We start from the raw sequence: 12,810 nt of genomic DNA on the forward strand, positions 1-12,810 counted from the left end.
TCTCTGTAGTAAACCACTGCTAAGTGTGTCTGCATCACCATTCATTATGGGAAGATTAGTGCAGTAACTCTGGGCCATCCTGCGTCATTACAATGTTTGAAGCAGATATGTTTTTCAAAAAGTATTCTTTTTTCAGTGCAACATGAGATAAGTAGTATCTTCATTACATTTATCGTATTAGGGAAAGTTTGGGGTAGAGTATGAATGGTTTTATTAAGGTGGCTGAACAGTTCTGGAAGTGGGCCATTGGAACAAGGCCATTGTTAAATTCAATTAACATGCTATTGAGCATCTACCATTTGCCAGAGGCTATGCTAGGTACTTGGGTTACAGAGACAAAAAAGAAATGACCCCTCCTCTCAAAGAGATTACATTCTGCTAGGGGATACTACATGTATACAAACAAGAAAATACCACAAAGTACCACAAAGAGGTAATGGGCACTAATAACTGAGTAGGGAGAAGGGCCAAGAAAGATCTCCAGTAAGTGGTAGCACTTGAACTGGGCTTTGGAGGAAGCTCGGAGTTCTAAGATTTGGAGGTGAGGGGGAAAAGTCTTTCAGTTATAGGGGACAGGCTGGGCAAAGACCAAAAAAATCGTAGGCTAATTCACTTGGAAAAGAGACTATAGAAATGGGAGAAATATGAAAATAAGATTGTAAAGGTAGCTAGAAGCCAAATTATAGACAGCTTTAAATATTAGGCCAAGAAATTTTATCCTAGAGATAATAGGAAGCCACTAAAGATTTTTTTAATTCAACAAACATTTATTAAACACCAATTATATACAAAGCCCTGTGCTAAGAATTTAACAGTTTTGTTTTTCTTTTTAAATAGGAACAGATCACATTAAAGGCATCATCTTATAGGGCTCCTTCTTACCAAAGGGCTCCTTTAGTCAACAGGAAATACTGCTCTGATGAGGGTACCCATAAGCTAACCAAGCAATAATTTTACTTCAATTTCAAAAGTTAAAATTCCAAGAAAAAAATAATGATTTTTAGCATTCCCACTGAGCTGAAAGCACTTTTATCATGGCAGATGTCCGATTCTTTTTTAATGATTCTGCTAGGCTAATGTTTAAAAAGCTGTCATTCCAATGAGTAGTATATGTTCCTGTCTAAATAGCCAATGAAGCTTATTTAAGATTCTGGAATCATAAGCAGCACTAACAACGTTTTCTTAGATGTTTGCATTTTATACTTGCCATATTTCCAGAGACATTATTTGATCCATGATCTAAAGTCATAACATAATGGGATTCTAATATTTAAAGACTTTAATGGGTCTGTGACCTCATTGATAGGGCTACCCCATTGACTGATTACAGATCATAACCTATTCACAGCTTGCGGTCTTATGCATCTATTATCTTTGTCTTCCTATAAATCCTTCATAGGGCTTCTATCTAGCATCTTGGAGGCCTTCCTCTTTCTTTTTAATATCTCATGTTACCAGTGTCCGCTCCAACTGTTCATCTTGCTATATGATTAGTCCATATTCTTTTCTAATCACAAAAGTCCTTACTTCTTTTATACCTCTTCCCGTGTGCAAGTCATTGATGGTAACATGCTGTGACTTACTTGCACTCATCCTACACCTTTCCTTTGCCTTCTAGGTCATCTGCAAGGTTTATTCTTTCGAATAAGTTGAATTGTAGTATTCTAAGATTTGCACTCAGATAACAATGCTGAGAGAATATCAGTGTTTAAAAGGTAAACTTTTGAAGCAAAGAATAGCTTTGGAATAAGTCTAAGTATGATACAATTTCGCAAATTTGATCTTATCTGACCTAATTTATTTCTATAATGCCTATCCAAGGTATGATGATGGACTATTTCAGTGGGCTGTCACAATCTGGGCAGTATACATTCTTCAGGCATTTGGTATTTCTAGTATAGATGGTTAAAAATGTATTTTCTGTGGAAGCACAGATTTCATTGAGGAGGCCCTGTATCATCCTTGAGGGAGCTCTAACAATTGTGATCTCTGAGCTAAGAAGTCAGTTAATCAGTCAGTCAGTATATCATAAGTATATGATATACATATACTTATATAAACATACAAATACTTAGATATCTATAATCATATTCATTATATAGAAATATACATTCATATGCATCTATGTAAGGCCATACTAAACTTATTTGTCCTCTTTTTCTCTGAGGATAGATAATTTCTTCCCTTATAAATGAGTCTTTCCATATTTTTCTAAATCCACCAACTCATCATTTCCTGCACCACAGCAATATTCTAGTCTTATAATGTCTAGTTATTTTAAATATTCTAAAACAATATTGATTAATATGACTGACATATAGTGGTTTCCCTCTTTTTCCTTTTTTGATTAGATTTATTTTAGCTTTAACTTTGTCTGAGATCATGATTACTACCCCTGCTTTTTTTCCTGATAAATTCTACTCCTAATTTTTATTTTATGTTTGTATGTATCACTTATTTCCTATCCTCTTGACTCCTCTACTTTACTTTTACCAGCTACCTTGCACTCCTATTACTTAATCTACAAAGGATCCCTCTCTTATCCTCCCATTCCCATAAATCTAAAAACCTTTCTATTACCCTCTTTCTATCCTATTCCCTTATCCTCCCCTCTAAAAGTCCCTCCCTTATCCTACCCCCCATCCCTATCCCTTTAGCTTTTTATTTCTTTCTGAATTTAGAAGACTTCTGTACCCTTCTAGATATATATGTATTGTTTCCTCTTAAACCCATTCCCAATGAAAGTAAGATTCCAGAACTACCAGCCCTCCTCCTCTATCTAATTCCTCTATATCAACTATTCTTCTTGCATCTCATTTATATAAAAAAACAACTCTTTTTACCTGTTCCTAAATGGTTTTACTTTTTAAAATCATATCATACTCAGGTGTACCCCAATCTTTCTTACAAACTACCCAATTACTAATAACAATCTTAGATAACACACTTTACATTTCCTTATATGAAAGGTAAATGAACTTCCTTACTGAGTCCCTCGTAATTAGTCTTTGATATGTACCTCATATTTCTCTTGGATCTTATATGTCAGATCTATGAAGTTCAGGACTGGTTTGGTTTTAAACAAAATCCTGAAAGTTTGACAATTAATTATTCATTTTTTTTCATTCAGGATTATCCTTAACTTGGCTTAGTATGATATTTTGGACTGGAACCCAGTTCCTTTGTTCTTCAATATATAGCGTTCTAAGACCTACAGTCCTTTAATGTCACTACTGCTAGGTCTAGGGTGTTCTAATTGTGGCACCATAATATTTAAATTATTTTATTCTTGTTGCTTGTAATATTTTATCCTTGAGCTGGGTGGTTCGAAATTTGACTATGATATTCCTATAGGTTTTCCTTGTAGAATCTGTCAGGTGGTAATCCATGCATTTTTTTTCTGTTACTAATGTCCCCTCTTGTTTTAACACTTCAAGACAATTTTCTTTAATTATTTCTTATGTTATTGTATCAAGACTCTTTTTTATTATAGCTTTCAAGTAGTCTGATTATTCTTTTTTTTCTTTTTGATGTGTTTTTCAGATCAGTTTTTTATGAGATGTTTCATATCTCTTCTATTTTTTTCACTTTGTATATATTTTTTTTATTTCTTAGTCTCTTATAACTTCATAGGCTTTCCCTTGCCCAATTCTAATTTTCAAGGAGTTATTTTCTTAAGATTCAGCACCTCCTTTTCTAGTCAGTTGACTTTCTTTTCATAATCTTCTTGTTTTTCTTGAATTTTTAAAAAATTTTCCCTCAGTCTATCTCATTTGATTTTTAAAGTCTTTTTTAAGTTCTTCCATGAATTATTTTTGGCAGGTGAACACTTGACATTACTCTTTAGGTTAGGAGAAGCTTTTTTTGCTTCAGTATTCTCCGAAGATGAACCCTGGTCTTCTCTATTCCCATAGTAACTTTCTATGACTGGATTCTTTCTCCTTTGCATGGTCATTTTTTAAAAATTTGTAGCACTTTATTGTTTTGTAATCACCTCTAGTCCTGGGGTATGGGGGATAGTGACTCTACCCTCAATCCTCTTTCAGTTCTCCCCTCTGATATGGAACTAAAACCAAGAATTCCACCCTCCTGTAAGTGCCTTCAGCCAGCTACATCCCTGCCCCACTGCCTCTGTACTCCCTGGGCATGTTCTTTCTCACCCAGGGCTGCTCTTGGCAGTGCAGCTGGGTCTGGCATTCCTTATCAGCAGAGGTTCCCTCAATCTTCGGGTCTCAGACCAACTCCTCCCACAGTCTAGGAGGTAAAAGTTCCTGTGTCAGGGTGAGACTGCCTCTCCACCCAGCTAGCTCCAGGGCTTCCATTTGCAGTTTCAGGTACCTACCCTGGAGGTGTTTACTCTTCACAGGGACCAAACCCTCAGCTACTGAGATTTTACTTCAGATCTTCTGCAGTTGTTTCAAGAGGACCACTATTCTGCCCCAACTCTTATTATTTTACCACTCTGTGTTCATTCACCCTGAGGCACTATTTTATCTTGTTTGGGGGGGAAATCTGGAAAGCTTAGAATTTTCTAATCTACTCTGCCTTCTTAGAATCCTTTCATTAAAGACTTTCTCTTGCTAACTAGGTGATCAGTTCAGTTCTCTCTACCAGATAAATACAAGTGCAATTAGCATTCTCTAAAGTTCAACATCCTGGGGCAAAGTCCTGGTCACTCCAGCCTCCTTATTGGATCTAGTTCTTCATGTAATCAACACAACCTCCTCTGCAGACTGGAGCATCTGGTAAACCTCAGAAGGGACGAGGAATTCACTTTCTATTCAGGCTTGAGAAGGATATCCTACCTGACATTGGCAAATACCTTGCAGGAGCATATGCGTTCCTGTTTTATAGTTCACTTGAGGTTGCAACTCACAGGATTATTGGACAAGGTTATCTCTGTGTCCATAGCTATAGTGGACTTCTGTATGATCTTATCATATACAAGGTAGACACTTCATGCAAAGATTTAAATTTGCAGTTTTGTTCTAAAAAGTGAAATGGCTTTTGGTATTTCTTTTTTGTAATCAGCAATAGACACAGAAGGGTCTTACATGTTCTGAATCTCTCAATCATTTGTGTAATAGTGAAGATATGGCCTGTGGTAGAAATTAACTGCAAGGACTTGACAGTCCTTTTCGTACATTTTCATCAGAGATATCTTTGATGAATACACTGAATGTTCCTACAATACGTGTGACTTCGAAGATAGGCATTTTAGGTAATAGTTGTTGATGTCTTCTTAGTTCTGATGTCCTACTCCAGGTCTCCCCTCCCCTTCTGCCTTGCCCTCTGGAAAACTGGCTCCATAACCTACCACCTCATTATCTATAGACTCCCAAAACAATCCTTTTCCTTCTTCAATGAGGCTAGTGCCTGGCTCACCTAATTCCTGTTCTCCTTCCAGAGGGCTTCAACATATGTATTAATGTTCCCTCAAATATCCAATTTCCTGGTTCCTAAACCAATTCAATTCCTGTGATTTATTCTTCCATTCCACCTCACCTATGCACAGGGGATGGCCATGCCCTTGATCTTACTTACCATCACCCACAAATCTTCCACTTCTATGAAAAAGGAGGCTGAAATTCCATTATCCAATCATAATCATTTATCATTCCATCTTTCCTATACCTTTCAATGTCTAACCCTGTTCTTAGTTCTCACCACGATCTTTTATTCTTACACTTCTCAGCACATTCCCAGACTATGGCATCTCCCTCCCTTCCCAATCTTGACCCCTTGGGTAAACCAATAATTAGATAGATATATATACATATACATGCACACACATATGTGTATGTATATGTGTATATGTATGTCTACATATATACATACACATAAATACATACGGGTATAAGTGTATCTATCATGTGTATATGTATGTGTATACATACACACGTATATGTACATATACACATGTGTATATGTACATATATGTGTATATATTTAAGAATGTTAATACAATGTTTCTTTCATTATGGTTTGGTTTTTCTCTGTGTGCCTCCATTTCCTCACTGGCAAAATGAAAGGTAGTGAGAAAACTAGATGATCTCAAAAGTTCTGGCCAATTCTGAAATTCCATGATTTTGTCATCAGAACATCCTCCTGTGTCACTATGTTGTAATGTCATTTTAGGTCTTTCAAATAGCATATTATTTTTAATCACAGTATCAATAGAATTAATAAAGTTACTTTTTTATTTAAAAGCTAACCATAACATTTTTGCAATCATGTGCTACATAAGGACATATGTTGGAGATTCCATTCAAAAACCTTCAGAGACATGAAATGACCTCAAGTAAGCCATTTAAAATAATGATTCTAGCTTCTGAACCTTTGGAAAAATGATATCAGTCCCTGGCAAGTGGGGAGAGTGAGTGAAGTAATGTTTTAAGTAACCACCTCCTTTGAATCCCTTAGAGAAAGGTTTAATCTGTACTTGTCAGGTAGATCTTGATCCTAAGACATTATTATTAATCAATCAACAGCATCTGTTAAGTATATACTATGTACAGAATACAATAATTAAATTATGAATCCAAGCCAAATATTTTGGAGATAACATTTTTTCCCTTTCATTTAAAAATGTCATTGTAGACATATTTCCAAAACCTTCCAGGAAAGAATCTGGAAATAAAGCTGGTGTTCAGATCTAGAATGTTTTTCTGTAGGACATCTCTGAAAATATCAAGAGTTAAGTATCAGGACCAGTTAAAGAAAACCAATTTGCCAAAAGCTATAGAAACACACTCTGAAAAAATATTTTTCATGAACCAGCAAGCACTGAGGGTCAATAGTTACACTAATGCACTTAAAAAGCATAAATTAAGGATTAGGAGATGTGAGTTGAGGGATGGAAATCCAGACTACAATTTTGTTCTAAGCTGAAAAATTGCTAGACAATGGCCCAACTTCACCTTAAGTCTCTAGGTAGCCAAAACTGACACATTTCTTTGGTTGTGTCTTTGTATCTAGACACTTAAGAAATTGCTTTTGTCATACATCTTTAAGAATAGTAAGTTTTTTTTTTCTCCTACAAAGTGGTATACTATAAAAAGAGAATAGGGCTAAGCCACCTTTTAGGTCACTTTTCACTCTTGAACACTATGATTCAATCAAAATAAAAATTATTTCCAAATAAGTAAGCCCATTAAACCTATTAATGTTGGATGAAAAAGTCAGGATTCAAAAAGATCTTTTTAGCCTAGAGGGGAGGGGTCAGACACAGGGCAGTCCACAACATTCCCAAGTGCCTACCCTAAACCAGATTAAAATATAATTGGGAAATATTTAACAAAATAAATAAAAATACAATAAAGCATAGATAATATTACACTTTAAACTAAGTCAACATGCAGCTCTCAGGGATCTTTATGTACAGTTCAGTGGCTCCCATGTTCATTTCAGTTTGACATCACTAGGCTTAGAACACTGGGCCAAATCTAAATAAGATGAAATTTAACAGGAAAGAATGTAAAGCCTTATACTTGGGTTCCAAAATTTAACTTCAAAAGAAGGGGGAGGCATGGCTAAGTAGTGGTTCATCTGAAAAGGATCTGGGGGTTCTAGTGGACTGGAGGTCAAAACTTTGATATGGCTGTATGATCTCTTCCAGCTCAGAACAGAGCAAAAAGTCAATGAGAAGCACATAAATAATAGGAAACCCCAAGCTCACCTGCACCCCACCCCACCCAAATAGCTGTTGTTCTGTTGTGGGTGTCACCATTCTTCTGGCCCCCCAGTTTTGCAACTCTGATGTTCTCTTTGATTACCTGCTTTCCTTCACCTCGCATATCTATTCAATGCCCAAATCTTGTCATTTCTACTACCACAACTCTTGCATCTGTCCTTCATCACATCTCACATGGAGTATTGCAATGGCCTTTTATTTGTTCTCCGTGCCTCAAGAGGCTCCTCACTCCTATGCATCCTCTACACAGCTGCCAAAATGATTTTCATATAATTTTGATCATGTCATTTACCTACCCAAACTCCAGTGGCAGTCCTTCATTTCTAGGATTAAACATAAACCCCTTTCTTTGACCTTTGAAGCCCTTTATTTACCTGACTCGAACCTACCTCACTGGCTTTATTATGCTTTACTCCCCGCTTCGCTAGCTGTCCTTCCTATGTCTCACAACACTCCATTTCCTATCTCTGTACTTCTGCATTAAGTGTGTCCGCCCCCCCCCACCCCATGTCTATAATACATTCCAACATCACTTCCACCTCTTAGGATGTTTTGTTTTCTTCAAAACTCTTCTGTACAACACTTTCTACGTAAGGATTTTCCTGTTTCCTCCACTTCTTTTAAATCACATATACATATTATACATTTCATATATGGAATATAGAAAGCTCTTGCTTTATGTAAATTCGCATTATGCAAATTCCACTTTCTGTAAAGAATTCTGAAAGAAATCCACATTCCAAAAAAAACACCTACGTTAACTTTACTATACAAAACAGTGTTCTTGTTTTCTCTTTGCTCTTGCAGCAGCCTCCTACTACTCCTCCCCTCCCCCCCACAAAAAAACCCAAAACACTTTATTAAAAAAACCATGCAAGTAAAAGCAGAAGAACTATTAGAGCTTGACTTGAGATCCCCGCTCTGGTCCACTCCATACATCCCATTTGTTCTGCCCTGCATGTCTAATCTTCCATCCCTCTGAGCTCCATACTGTGTGGTTGGCCCCACCCTTCACTCTTAGTTCTCCAGCCTAAGCCCTAAATTGTCCTTGAACTGTGTGTGAGGAAGTGTGGCCCTTCTTCCCTCCCTCCCTGAAGGCAAATACAAATTATATAAAAATTGCTTTACATAAAGGCCTACAGGTGAGAGTTGGGTGCCTGGTGGACACCGTAAAGGTAATTTAAATGGAAAGATCTTTCCCATTTATTAATAGGCCCATGTGACCTGCTTAAATCACCTGGAAGCCTAAGTTACGGTGGAGGAGAGATCACACAGGCAGGTCCAGCTAGTCTTGTGAATTTTTACTTGTGGGAAGGCACCAGTGTGGGAGAGAGGTGTTTGATGGGGTGCTTGGGCCTCAATTTTAAAATCACACTTCTCTTTAAAAATCTCCCTAGCCTCAAAACACTATCCCAGGCAGTTTCTCCCCAGCTCAAGGACACAGCCTGCCCCAGCAATAACTTATCTCCTTTCCTGCTACAGCAGTCATCTGCACCTATAGAACTATAGTCTGAATCAGCTGAATGGGCTGTGTGCTGAGTCATAATGACATTTACTACTTACTGACTAATCATATGTATCCTAGACTTAGACATATGTATACTCCCTTACATTTATTTTGTCTAACAAGACATTGATGAGAGCAACCTGGTATTTCTGAGCCAGCCGTGACTGTTAGTTGACCTAGTGACATTTCAGGTCTAAAACCACACCTCCAAGTAGCCCCACCTTGGGCTATTTCCTAATGAACTCTGAGTAAAATACCTGCAGAGTAGTTACCAAAAGTACATGTTCCTTTAAGAACTGACCACTCTTTAACCACTCCCTAATTCCACCCTGAATCACCTAGTTAGCATATTTGGCACCAGTTTCACTATAGAATATCCTATATAAACTTTACCTGTAAAGGTGCAGGTTCCCTAAGAACTCTTGCCTGCTGAAAAGCGTAATAAATCTTTACCTTGACCTCAACAATGCTGGAGTCCCTGATTTCTTCTCCAGGTGACCTGCCCCTGGTACTCCAATCCAAACACCCCCTTCCAGCCCTCATCAGGGTGGTAGGGAAGGCTTGGGAATGGCTTTGTCCCCTGCAGTGTTGATGTGAATTGACTTCTTGGTTACTATGATGGATTTAACTTTCTGGTGTCTGAATAAATGTTTTTCTTCTGCCTTCTATATGGAGGATCTGTTTTTTACTATGCAAGCAGATTCATAGTTGCCCTCAGTGCTGTGAATATTGCCTTGGGGATACAGACACCAAAGCTGGATAAGCAGCCCTGAAAAGAGAGCATTTGCTCTCACACCGGGTACTAGTCCTTCTTGAACATCTTGTATACCCCAAATATAAAGTAATAATCACCATAATTGTCAGCATTTATAGATCACTTTGAGGTCTGTGAAGTGCTTTATGTATCTTATCCCATCTGATGCTTGTAACAACCCTATAAGATAGAGGTAACCATTTTATAGATGAGAATACTGAGACTGAGAGAGGAGTGGTTTGATCAGTGAATATCTAAGGCAGGATTTGAACTCAGATCTTCCTGAGTCCAATCCAGCACTATCCATTGTTTGAATTGGCCTCAACAAAAGGATTAAGGAGGCTCAAAAAATATTAGCAAGGAGAACCTAAAGAAGAATGAAGAAGAAGGAAAAAAATGAGGCGTTAAATCTTTAAAAGCTAAGTGGAACAGTTAGAAGATAAAAGCAGATGGATAGAGTGGATCTGTGGAAGGGGTAAATTCGTGAAATAGATGGGGTTTCATACAATATTGAAGGGAAGGTGAATGCAATGTTGAAACTAAGAAAACTATGTAGGGTTTTTAAGTTATTAAGAAGTTATAATTGGCTGTAAGTTTTTACCAGGGATTTAGGATTGAAGTATAAACAATAACAAGTACTTCAAAGAAACAAGGCTGAAAATAACAACCACCATGGAGAGCATCAGAAACTGTGTGAAGTTTCTATTTCTGCCATAACGCAGTGACTGCTAAAAGTGTATGCCAGAGGTTCATAATACTTTTTGTATCATGGACCCTTTGGATAGTTGGTGAAACCTATGGACCCCTATAAGAATGCCTACATTCATAACTACAGGAAATTCTAAATTTCAGTTAGAGCTTAGTGAAAATAAAGTTGTGATTGTTTTCCTTATACAAGTTCAAAGACCCTCTGATATCTGTGAATGGACTCTAGGTTAAAAAATCCTACTGTAGGGTGATTTCCTCTTAGAGGAGAAGGTAAAGGGATTCAAAAATCCCTCTCCACATTTAAGGGAAAAAGAATTGAGGTTTTGTTGTCAATCAATAAATGTTTATTAGACACCTACTATGTGCCTGGCACTGTGCTAAGTGCTGGGGATACAAAAAAAGGCAAAAGAGAATCCCTTCCCAAGGAGCTTATAGTCTCATGGAAGAAACAACATGCAAACAGTTATGTACCAACAAGATATATACAGGTTAAACTGGAGATGATCAACAGAGGAAAGAGAGTTATTGGGAGAAGAAAGGATCTGAGGTGAGGAAGAAGCTGGATGCTCTGTGGAGGAGAATAAGGCTGCTTGTCCTCCAAAGAATGATATAATACAGTCACAATACGGCTGTATCATGAGAGGTAATACAGTAAATGTCAAATCAAGAACCGAAGAGGAATGGTAGTAGTAGTATTCCCATTTTACAGAGAGAGAAAATGAGGCAGACAGAGATTAAGTAACTTGTCTGGAATCACATACCTAGTATCTGAGGCAGGGTCTGAACTCAAGTCTTCCCGACTCTAGGACCAATACTCTATCCAGGATGCCACCTACATACCTGGGTGGCAGTTGGTTTGCCTAGAAGTATATAGGAGACAAAAATCCAAGAAAGGAGCCAGTAGTAAATAAAAGCCATTGCTCTGGATGAATATACACATGTCCAAACTTTAGATAACAAATAAAAGGAATTGGAGGTCTTTACACAAGGAAGAAAATTTGACTTCTTGGGTATCTCTAAGGATTGGCAGGATAAAGCCAATATAAGATATGATTGGACTATAATTCTGAATAACCATATTTCATTCAAAAGAAACAGATTTGGCATGGTGGTTGTGGGGAGAGAGAGGATGAGGAGTAGGGGCAAGGTCAGAGAAAGAGTATTTTATATTAAGAAGATATACTCATGAGGAAATCTAGAAACCAGAGCAAGGAGTGGTGGGGTTGAAGGACATTGGAGCATGGACAGAAAAGAAATTGACAAGGAATTTGGAAACAGATTACAAGCATGGCACAGAGAAATGATATAATAAACTATGGGGAACTTTAAGTATCCAGACATACCAAGTTCTCTCTGTCTCTCTCCGTTGCTGTCTCTCTCTGTGTATCTTTGTTTCAGAATCATAACAGTTGATGACTTTCTTGAGTTGCCTTAGTCATAATTCCATCCTTCAAAAGTGAGGAATCACGATGGGGACATTCCATTCTAGGTCTGATTCTAATGAAGGAGCTGGTTGCTGTGGTGGAAATGATAAGAATCCTAAGAGTAAGTGACCATCCCTCCTGAGATTAAAACATAGTTTGACATGTATTTTAGGATTTCAGAAAGCAAATTTCAAGGGATTCAGAAGAAAGCTTGATGGAATCCCAAGAACTAAAATGGTACCAGAAAAGTCAGCCCAGAAGGGAAAGAAGATGCTTAAGAAATAGAATTTTGGAGACACAGAGGGCAACAATTACAATGAAGAAGAAAAACTTTCTAACAATTAGAGCTATTCAACAGAACTATCAGCTACCTTGAGAGGTGGTAGGCATCTTCAAGCAAAGATAAATGACTATTTCTCTGGAAAATTATGGTCAGAATTCCTTTTGTCTAAGCATTAATCTAGATCACTGCTAAGATTCCTTCCAACTCTCCAATTCTGTGATTCTAATTCTGTGATTTATTTTTATTTTTGTATCCTTGATACAGTAAACATAATTTACTGGCACCTAGTAAACATAATAAACATAATTAAATGATTGTTTGATAATCTAGCTTTACTCTGCTCCAGTCAGAACATATCCGGGGTTTTGTATTCCAAGATGCCATTCCAGGCAGTACATTTGAGGAAAGATGTTGACAAGGTGGATTGTATCCAGAGAATAA

General features: G+C 37.4%; 1 long non-coding RNA gene across 11 annotated transcripts in view; it reads right to left on the minus strand.

The window, feature by feature from the left end:
* The window catches only part of LOC140509260 (uncharacterized), a 263,848-nt gene that overhangs the window by 226,880 nt on the left and 24,158 nt on the right, over positions 1–12,810 (minus strand). For all 11 annotated transcript variants that reach the window (XR_011968629.1, XR_011968624.1, XR_011968630.1 and 8 more), the window contains exons 3-4: positions 12,006–12,178; positions 11,424–11,522 (exon numbers count right to left, since the gene is read on the minus strand). This is a non-coding gene — a long non-coding RNA (uncharacterized lncRNA). The remainder of the gene's footprint in view (positions 1–11,423; positions 11,523–12,005; positions 12,179–12,810) is intronic.

The sequence above is a fragment of the Notamacropus eugenii genome, chromosome 1 (genome assembly GCF_028372415.1).
Source record: "Notamacropus eugenii isolate mMacEug1 chromosome 1, mMacEug1.pri_v2, whole genome shotgun sequence".
In the NCBI taxonomy this organism is placed as follows: Eukaryota; Metazoa; Chordata; class Mammalia; order Diprotodontia; family Macropodidae; genus Notamacropus; species Notamacropus eugenii.